The sequence below is a fragment of the Lycium barbarum genome, chromosome 9, assembly GCF_019175385.1.
Source record: "Lycium barbarum isolate Lr01 chromosome 9, ASM1917538v2, whole genome shotgun sequence".
NCBI lineage: Eukaryota > Viridiplantae > Streptophyta > Magnoliopsida > Solanales > Solanaceae > Lycium > Lycium barbarum.
The window spans coordinates 16,314,795-16,326,072 of record NC_083345.1 but is presented as its reverse complement, the minus strand read 5'-3'; positions in this window follow the sequence as shown (position 1 = coordinate 16,326,072).

Genomic DNA, 11,278 nt, shown 5'->3' with positions numbered 1-11,278 from the left:
AGCGGACACTCTTTATGATCCGGAGGGAGTAATATTTTGACATATATTTTAGGAACATGTTTAACATCAAATTTCAACTTGTAATTGGTTTTAAGAAAAATGTTTAGTGAGTCGCACGAGTGTGCCATCTAAATTGGTTAACCGATCAATTTAGCCCACGGGTTAAAAGCCTTATCATACAGCCCCCTTGCCGTGGATTTGGGATTTTTGGACTTTTCTCTTTTAGCGGTTGAAGTGGGCGTCTTCTATTTTATTATTTTTCTTTTAGAAAAAGGCAAAGTTTAGACGTAATACCATTTGCTACTCATACATGCACGGTAGTTTTGCTCGAACACGATGGGGTAAGCTTTGAAACGGAAAGTAGCACTTTTATATAAAATTTTATTTTATTTTTTGTGATATTGATTTAACATATTTTAATTTAGGGGTCGTTTGGTTTGAAGACAAGTGTTATGTTGGAATTAGTTTTATTAAGATTAGTTATTTTGATATCACTTTTTATTGACTGTTTGGTTTGTTATGTTGGAATATCCCAGCTTATATCATGCATCAAACGACCCCTAAGATTATTTATGTTTGTCCAGCATACAAGTTGTTTGGTTCATGGGATAAGGTAAGATATCACATAATTAAATTTGGGACAAAATTTATACCTTCAACCAAACGGAGTATAAATTATGTCCCAAACTTAATAATGAATATCCCATCAAACTAGGTTTTGCTTTATCCCACCTCCCAGGTGTGATAAATTAGTGCTGAGATTATAATTCCAGGACAACTTAGTCTGCGAACCAAAGGGATAACTTAGTCCGCGAACCAAACAGATTAATTATATTATATTTGAACTATTTTAAAAATATATTATCTTCAAATATAGCATAACAGTACAAGTTTAACATAACACATGGATAAATCAACTGCGAAACAATTAATAATTCTGATTTTTTAATTATAGGATAAAAAAACACATTTTAAGTAATTAAAAATTAATTATACTTAGCCAAATATTACAAGAACTAAATTTAAAATTTACCACTCCCTCCGGTCCAAAATAATTGAGGATTTATCCTTTAAAAGTTGGTCCAAAATAATTAAGGTTTTAGTCCATCAAGAAGATATTTATTAATTCTTTTTTCCAAGTTTACCTTGACACATTCTTAATTTAATGAACCAGTTTAGTACTTGTAATAGTTTCAAAGCCCCTCTTAATTAAGGGTATTTTAGTCAATACAACTCTTAACTTTTAGGAGTAAGTAAATTCCTTAATTCTTGTGCCAAAGTCTAAAATCTCAATTATTTTAGACCGGAGAAAGTAATATCTAAGAACCACAAATGCTATTACCTCACTTCAAAATTTAATTTATGGAGCTTAATTATCAAGTTTCCATATTCAGTCAAGCCAAATGCCTACAGAATTCGACACCTTTTCTTAAGGTGTTAAGAGCCTGTTTGGATGGGCTTAAAAAAAGCAACTTATAAGTTGTTAGCTTATTAGCCAAAAAAAAATAAAAAATTGGGGTAGTCTAACTTTTTTTTGGGGGGTTTATAAGCTGCTTTAGATAAGCTAAGCCAAACGGGCTCAATTAATTTTTTGGGCTTATTTTAAGCACAAAATGGCTTTAAACTGGCCAGTCAAACACTCAAAAAAGCTAAAAACAGCTTATAGGCAACTTATAAGCCAATCCAAACGGGCTCTAAAATTCTCCGTGTTTCAAGCAATTTATTAATCTGAAATTCACATATATTGAATTATGAAGTTATCTTGACGTTGATCTAGAAACTCATTGATCTTTAAGATTGGCATATAACACCATTTTAAGGCAATATTTGGTCAAATTAGAACAACTCAAATCTCCTCTTTTAATTCTACATTTGGATTTGCTACTTGATATAGATATTTTGTTTGATCTTTGTGTTGATAAAATGAGATCAAAGCTTGCCTTTGCTATTATATTTCCTGGTGGCCATAACAAGTTATAATTAAATCCATTTTCAACTCTAATTTTAAATTAAACAAGAAGATTGTGGATACTAAAATGTCAACCAACTGCTCTTTGGGAGAATAACAATTCTGATTCCTCAGTTATTGGTAAATACTAATTTTGATCCTTGTAATATATATATGACATTATACTTTAACTTTCGATTATTTAAAAAGTATTATTTTGGTCCCTTTATATTGGAAATATGTTATATTTGGACTATTTTAAAAGTATATTACCCTTAAATATTGAGCAGGATACAAATTTAAGATGAAATATTGGTAATTAAATAGTGGGACGGTTAATAATTCTAAAAAAAAATTGTGAATATTCATAAGCAAAGGGATTAAAAGTGCACATTTGAAGTAATTGAAAGTTAAATGTATATATGCTAAGGCTGCGCCAACTTCCACGATCCCTAGTATAACAAGCCATCTAATATCAAAAGTTTCTCTCTCCATGCTCTCGGCGTAGGGTTGTTATCGTACGCCGGCGCGGTGACCATGGCTAGAAGACGAGCAAAAACACAGGCACAGGGTCAGGAATCGACCCGAGGTCGAGGCCGACCACGAAAAGTGCCAATGGCTACTTTCGGTAGCTCTGTGGGGGCACGGGTACCAGCTGTAGATATGCAACGAGAAACACCGGTGACTAAAACCCTAGCTGCAATTCCAGTGGCTAGTGCAGAAACGAGTGGAATTTCTTCGAGTTCGAATGGAGCGGCACGACAATTGCAATTAAACACCCCCTCCAGCAGCCACTCCGCCCAATGTAGTAAGTGGAACAGATTTGGCGACCGGTGCAGCTCCTACTAACGATGCAGTAACCGGACTAGTAGCTGAATCTGACCTAGAGGAAGAAGAGCCACCTACAGCGCCATGGGTGAATATGTTCAAACAAAACAGATCTGCGAGTAACGGTATGGCCCTTGAATATATCCCTCCTCAAATCATTGATGGTAAGATAGTAGTGCAATTGGAAAAAGATGAAGTTGATAGGGAAACAGAGAAGTGGCGGTGTGCATTAATTGTGTATGTTATTGGTGAATGCCCGGGGTATAATGCTATGTATCGATTTGTATCGCAAAATTGGAATGTTGCTGAGCCTGATATCTTTCTTCATGAGGACGGATATTTTATTGTTAAATTTCAGCCACTGGAGGATATGCAAAAGATTTTGACTGAAGGACCGTATATGATTAACTTTCGACCTTTGATACTTAAACTTTGGACAGCCGATTTTGATTTTGACAAGGAATTTCCCACAAAAATTCCCTTATGGGTTAAGTTTCCTTAACTGCCTATGAATTATTGGGGACCAAATTCTTTGAGTCGGATAGCAAGTTCTATAGGTGCCCCTATGTTTGCTGACGAGTGTACAGCCAAGCAGACTAGGGTATCGTTTGCAAGAATACTTATAGAGGTGAATGTGACTAAGCCGTTACCTAATGAAATTACAGTGATGGATCCCAATGGAGGAACCTTTGCTCAACTGTCACCTATGATTGGAAACCATTGTTTTGTGAGGTTTGTCAAACCATAGGCCACAAATGTGCTCCTGCTACTCAGCCTATTGTGCCAACTAGACCAAGAAGGAAAGGGGGTCGGAGGAACCAAATTCAACAATGGATGACCAAGGAGACAGTACAGGTCCCTCAAGCATCCAACACACCAGCAAAGACCAATAACTCTATGGTCCCACCTAAACAGACATCCCCTACCCGAAGTGAACCAAAAAACACCAGCCCACAGAAAGCTCAACCTCAAGATCAACTGGTTAGAGGCAAGGAGAAGTGTAATAGCCCAGATTTTACACTTGAAAACTTCCCAATCCTGTATTCTATGCCTCTTAAGAATAGATCTACTGGTGTTAACAGCATTAGTGTGTCTGATAGCTCCAACCCTCCTGATAAAGGAGGACAATATCAATTATGACTTGGTTGTTTTGGAACATAAGAGGGGTGATAAGAGATACAAGCAGAAAGAAGTGAAAAAACTGTCGAAGAATAAACATATTACACTGGCTGGTTTAATTGAGACGAGAGTTAAGCAACCTAAAACAAATACAGTACTGCATAATATTTTTCCGGGATGGGGGCACACACACAACTACCAATCAGCTAGTAATGGCAGGATATAGGTGATTTGGGACACAAACAGATATAATATTTCTCCTCTTAAAGAGGCAGATCAAATGATACATTGTATGGTCAGGGGAATTGTAGAGCCTACTGAATGTTACTTAACTGTTATATATGGTCTTAATATCATTGAACAGAGGAGATCACTTTGGGACAACCTTAAAGATCTAGCACAAGGTATTTCTGGGCCATGGATAATTAGTGGAGACTTTAATGCATTGTTATATCCTCAAGACAGACTCTCCAATAATCCTGTGCAGTTTGCTGACATTAAAGATTTTGCTGAATGCATGCATGACAACTTACTTAATGAATTACCTTGGAAGGGAGACTATTACACTTGGAATAATAAATAATATGGGGATGATAGAGTGTGCAGCAGGCTGGATATAACCTTTGGCAACACTGAATGGATGATGAAATGGGGGCATGTGATTCTTGAATATGATTTGCTAAACATATCAGACCATTCTCCCATGCTGCTGACGTTAACTGATTCACAGAAGGTTACTAGGGTGTTTTTCAGGTTTTTCAACGTCTGGGCTGAGCATAATAATTTCCTCACTATTGTGGAGGAGAAATGGAACTCGAGGTTAGCAATAAATGGTATGGCAAATGCTTGGTCAAAGCTAATGGCACTTAAACCTTGATTCAAAAAGCTAAATAACAATTTACACCCCGATTTTTTTTTTCCGTTAATGCACAGTGAATAGACTAACGAAGGGCACGACGTATACGATGTTTTAATACGTAAGAAATAGCATTTGATGATTCTAAATGAGATTTCAAAGACATTTGAGGTAGGAGACGAAAGTTGTTAAGGAAAGCAAGGTATATGTTGTGTGTCGAGCAGGATTTACGAGTATCGAATTAATGATGACTTAATGATGTTTTGGAGAAGAGTTATAATATCCCTTAGATTGTTAACGAGGTGTTAAACAAGTATCAAGAAGGTTCTATAAGGATTTGAGATCAAGCGAAGTGACGAGAACAAAATCGGAGAAGAGATAGATTATACGACCAATTATATGGTCCGTATAATGGTCCGCAGAATCGTCACAGTGAAGGTCCCTCACTGATGGAATTATACGGTCACTTAGACGGATCGTATAAAATTATACGGACCGTATAATGTGCCGTATAATGGTCACAGAATGAGTTGTTGCTGGGATAATTTTACGGTCACTTATACGGACCGTATAAATTTATACGAACCGTATAAGTGTTCGTATAATTTAGTCGGGACAGAATTTAAAGTTTTTAAATAAGGGACCCAAGTTCATTATTTTCATTTCCCGTCTTCTCATTTTCTCTCCACACCTCAAGAACCCTCTAGATCTCTCTCCACTCTTCATCTACAAGAATCTAAGTGAAACTAAGGATCAACTTCATCAATCAAGAGAAACAAGTGCAAAAAACTCACTAGGGTTCATCTAAGGCAAGAAATCTCATGGGAAGTGGAACTAGGGGTTTGCTCAAGTGAAGTATTTCCACTTAAAGCTCATTCCCACACTATCAAAGGTAAGTTTTATGATCATTCCATGTTGTTTAAAGTATTGAGAGGTTGAAAGACTTGAATTGTAGAAGGAGATAGAAAATGGGTTATGAATGTAAGAATAGTGACAGTTTGAGTAGTAGCTTGGAATGGATCATGATTCTTGACATGTTGTGATTATAAATATGTTACAGATGACATTAAGAACATGGGAGAACCATTATGAAGAGACGGGTGTAATATTATACTATGACCCTAGTTATGGAGGAATTGAAGTGAAATTGTGAAATGTGGATAATGTAGATGAATGATGATTGTTGCCTATAATATTGTGAATGTTGTTATGGATGCTTGGGAGTCGATATGTGATATGAGGAAAGTTGTATAAACAAAGGAAATGCTGCCCAATTTTCTCTAGCTTTAGTAAGCACGTTCTTATAATCGTTTAGCTAATGTTAATACGAACTCCCTTGAAGGTAAAGACGTGAGCATTGAAGGAGAACGATCAAGCGGTAGAATAGCTAAAGGAAAAAGGTATGTGAGGCTAATCCCTTCTTTCTAAGGCATGAATCTTATGACATGATCTTCCCTCCTTCTCCATGAATTTCCTACATTCCGAAAAACTAAGAGTCTATGTTCATGAATAGCCATATGAGTTAAAAATAAGAGATATTATGAACATGATGATGATGAGCTTAAGTCCAAAGATTCTAGAGTTCACGAATATAATGTTTCTACAAAGCTAATGATGTTAACTACAATCCATTGATGTTGTTCATTGTATACACTCACCTTATATGCTAATTCCTTCAAGGTGAGGCAGAATGCTTATGAATGCTCCATAATGGAATCGGAGGTTCACGACCTTATGTCACCCCGATAAAGTATAGCTGCCTTTGAGTTCTATGCATGCATTATGACGAGTACATGATGATGAGATTACACCGCGCCTATATGGCCGGGCAGACACCGCTAAGGCGGGCAGCGTATACACCATGTCTAGGTGGCATGGGCAGACACCACTAGTGGGCGGCATGAGATGGTACCCCGAACGCGGGAGGCCTGGACGCAGGCTAATGATTATCACACCGTACCTATATGGTCGGGCAGTTTATACATATATGCATACATGATATGATGATGATTATGGAGTAAGCCAGCATGCATTATTTCTTTTATAGTTGATAGTCTGCTTCTCATTTGATGCTTCCTTATTTCATTGATGTATTGTTATTGTTGATGCCTCACATACTCAGTACAATGTTCGTACTGACGTCCGTTTTCTTTGGACAGTGTGTTCATACCTACAGGTAGACAGGGAGGTGATCCAGACTCGTAGGAGCTACTAGCAGACTTGAGAGCACTCCATTGTTCCGGAGGTGCCATTGATTTACTCTTTTGTGTATATATATGTTTTGGGCATGACGGGGTCCTGTCCCGTCCATATGTCTAGTACTCTAGTAGAGGCTCGTAGATACGCATGTGTGGGTAATATGGTCTCACGATTTTTCCCACGTGTATATATATATTGATAGCCGAAGGGCTTATGTATATAAAGGTAACTATGTTTCAATGTGAAAAGTGGTTTTCCTATGATTTGAGTATAAGACTAATGAACGAACGCTTGATGTGTACGATGGGTAATAGTATAAGTGGTGCTGGGTGGTTAGCCCCGGGTACCCTTCATAGCCCCTAGTTGGGTCGTGACAATAATGAAGAGTTCAAAACTGTAGTCCAGAAAATAGAACAAGAAAGGACTGATCTGGCTTATGTTCAACAAAAAATCATATCACAATGGCGTGAGAGTCTACAAATTCAAGAGAAAACCATAATTCAGGAATTGGAGAAGTGGTCTATAGTGGAGGAAAGCATCATGAAACAGAAATCCAGGGCCAAGTGGATCAGACTAGGTGACTCTAATACAAAATATTTTACGGCTGTAGTAAAGGAGAGAAGCCAAAGGAAGAAAATCCATCAGCTTACATCTCTCGGTGGTCGACAGTTGACAGAGCCAAATGATATCAAAGAAGAAATTCTCAGCTTCTACAAAGGACTAATGGGAACATCTGCTTAACATTTGCCAGCTATTAATAAACTAGTCATGAAGCAAGGATCAACTCTATCTTAACAGCAAAGATTGCAACTCTGTGCACCTGTGACCGAAGCAGAAATTCACTCTAGCCTGGACTCTATCGAGGATGAAAAAGCCCCCGGAATAGATGGATTCAACTCTGTGTTTTTCAAAAAATCTTGGAGGATCATTAAACAGGATGTCGTAGAAGCAGTTATGGACTTCTTTCGTACATGTACCCTATATAAGCCAATCAACTGTACTACTATTACTCTTGTGCCCAAGAATTCCAACCCTGCAACTATAAAAGAGTTTATACCTATAGCATGTTGTTCAGTGATTTACAAACTCATCTCAAAGATATTGGCCTCAAGAATGCAAAAGGTGATGACGACGGTGATATGTGAGGCGCAAGCAGGGTTCATCCAAGGAAGGAAAATAGGTGATACCATAATTCTTGCTCATGAATTGGTGAAAGGATATACTAGGAGGCATATTTCACCTAGGCGTATGATTAAAATAGACCTCCAAAAGGCGTACGATTCATTGGAATGGGTTTATCTAGAGCAGCTGATGCTTGAGCTAGGATTCCCTGTTCAATATACTCATTGGGTCATGGAATGTGTCAAAACAGTTAGCTACAATGTCCTGATTAATGGTGAACCCTCTACCCCATTTGTAGCTGCTAGAGGACTAAGGCAAGGGGACCCGATGTCCCCTTTTTTGTTTGCAATTGATATGGAGTATCTCAATCGTCTATTGAACTTGCTAAAGGATGACAAAGGGTTCAAATTCCATCCAAAATGTGCTAAATTGGGACTGAGCCACCTCTGTTTTGCTAACGATCTTTTATTATTTTTCAGAGGTGATTTAGCCTCAGTGACATTTCTTCATCAATGTTTCATTAACTTCTCTCAAGCTACAGGTCTTCAAGCAAATCTTGGCAAGATTTATGTATATTTCGGAGGAGTGTCACAAGCAGAGCAAGATAGAATACTACTGTAACACCCCGTACCTTTAACTTAAACTTTGATCATGATCCTAGACTTAGAAAATCAGATAAAGAATGTGGGAGTTAGAATTTCTCTGTTCAGTTGTAAGATGGTGGTTTACGCCCATGAACAGTGGTCGTATTTCAATTTACGCCCATGAACAGTGCCCGTAAACTGAAACCAAGAATTTCTGAACATTCTGGAATTTGACATTTTGAGGTCATATGGTTAAATACGGACCGTATTTCACTTTACGGCCCGTATTTCAAAATGTATTTGGAATTTGGGAAAACCTCCTTGATTAAAGTTGTAGAGAATTGAAATACCTTTCCAACGGTATATTACGGGGGTCAAACGGACATCTGTGCAAAGAGGTATGACCATTTTACTGAAGAGACGCAGTGCAGTCCGTATTGCAAAATACGGCCCGTATTGCAGTTTACGACCCGTAAACTGAAAATACGACCAGCACTATTCAGGTCGTAAATTGCAATTTCACAGGACAGTATATATTCATCCATACCAGTTCAACTAATTATTTTTCATTCCTTCAAACCCTAGAACGACCTCCTACTCTCCTCCAACATCAAGAACACCAAGGTAAGTCCATTTTAATTATTCCAACTCAATTCTAATACCCATCCTTATAATCTAAACAAGAAATCATTCTTCCTAATCTAGGGTTTTCAAGAAAACCCATTTCAAGGTTCAAGAATCAAGATTTAGGAAATCTTCTCCAAAATTCAAGTCTTTAATTCAAGTTTTGGAGCAATTAAGGGTTTGCAACATATTTCCTTCCAAAGTGATTCAAGCTAGGTTTTGGGTGTTCTTCAATAGAAAAGTGAATTGTTAAATCTTGTTTAACAAATTAAGGTATGTCTCTTTTGAAAATCGTATTTTGGAATGCATGACTTCTTTTCTTGAAAGTTCTTTATTGAATAAAAAGGGTGAACTTCTCATACAAAACCCTAATGTATGTCTAAGATTTTAATAATGTTCTTACCCCTACCATTGATAGATTTGACGGGTTAGAATAGAGAAAATGACATTGAAAGCTCGGTTATAATTTTTGGATATCAAATGATTTGTAGGCTGTTTTGGTATGATTAAATGGATAGAATTAGTTGGATATTGATATAAAATAATTGTTGAGATTGTTGTTGATGTTGTTGATAAGCTGTTGTTCTTGAATTTGGAAGTATAAATATTATTCAAGATCCTTTAATGAATGAAAGGAAAAGCAATCTTTTCATGTTCCTTGAACTCTAATTCATGTTTAAATGGTGGTTAATGTGTGTGAGGGGACAAACCCACATTAAACCTAGATTGTAACAAACCCTATATATGTATGTGATATTATGAATGTTTTCCTCTATAAGATATGTTTAATAATGATGGTTAAGGGTTGGTAATGATATTCTCATTGATGATTTAAGACATGGAAATCTTTCGTAAAGAAGTTATACGTTTTCAAACATTGGTTGGAATGACTTATCCTTTCAATATGGCATAATGGTCCGTAATGATAATTTGACTACAAAGATGATTTCTTTTAGACAAGGTCATGCGTGTGTAGGGTCAAGCCCGCATCGAACCTTACACGAACTATACTACTTTGTGAAACTCATTTTTCCCCATTATTGGATGATTGAACTTAATCTTCTAAAGGTTGGACTTTCAACTTGTTTTGTTGTTAAATGGGTTTCTTAAACTTGAAATTGAATAAGATATTTGAATAAGATTCTCAATCAGTTGTAACTTGAAATTCCTCTATTTGAGATGATGACTTGAGAAGTGAGATTCGGCTCTAAGCCATGATTGATAATTTGGTAATATGACATGATTTGTATTTTGTTTGTGTTTGGGCCTGTATGGGCAAGCTGTGCTAGTCCAGAGGACGATTAGCCTCCGTATCTTCCTAGACCGGAGTATCTATTGCTGTGCTAGTCCAGAGGACGATTAGCCTCCGTATCTTCCTAGACCGGAGTATCTATTGCTGTGCTAGTCCAGAGGACGATTAGCCTCCGTATCTTCCTAGACCAGAGTATCTATTGCTGTGCTAGTCCAGAGGACGATTAGCCTCCCTTGCTTCCTAGGTCGGAGTATCTATTGCTGTGCTAGTCCAGAGGACGATTAGCCTCCGTGGTTTCCTAACCCGGAGTAACGATTGATTGATTAGTTTGCCTACGAGTGGCTTGCTTTGTATCTTGTTGCCTGTGAGTGGCTTGTGGTGATATTGAATGCGTAAGTGAAATACTTGGCATGGTAAATGGTAAGGAGTTCAGTTAATATGTATTTCGTTGATCGATATGCGTAATGAACTTTAATGTTATTGATGGTGTGACTGCTTTGAGACAATTTGTGAATCGGCTTCTATGCCATGGACTTTATTGTTATGTTTATGCCTAACCATTCAGGAGGATGAGTGGTCACCGAGAATTATATGTTTCGGTGTGGTGCGCTATGCGCGATATGATTGATTCTTGGGCCTGTATTGGCATGTGTGATATTCTTATTCTCTCATGGAACGGTTGTTGACAATCTTAATTGATTAGAAAGGCATATTTGAAGTTATAAATTGACAAAAAGGCTTTGTAA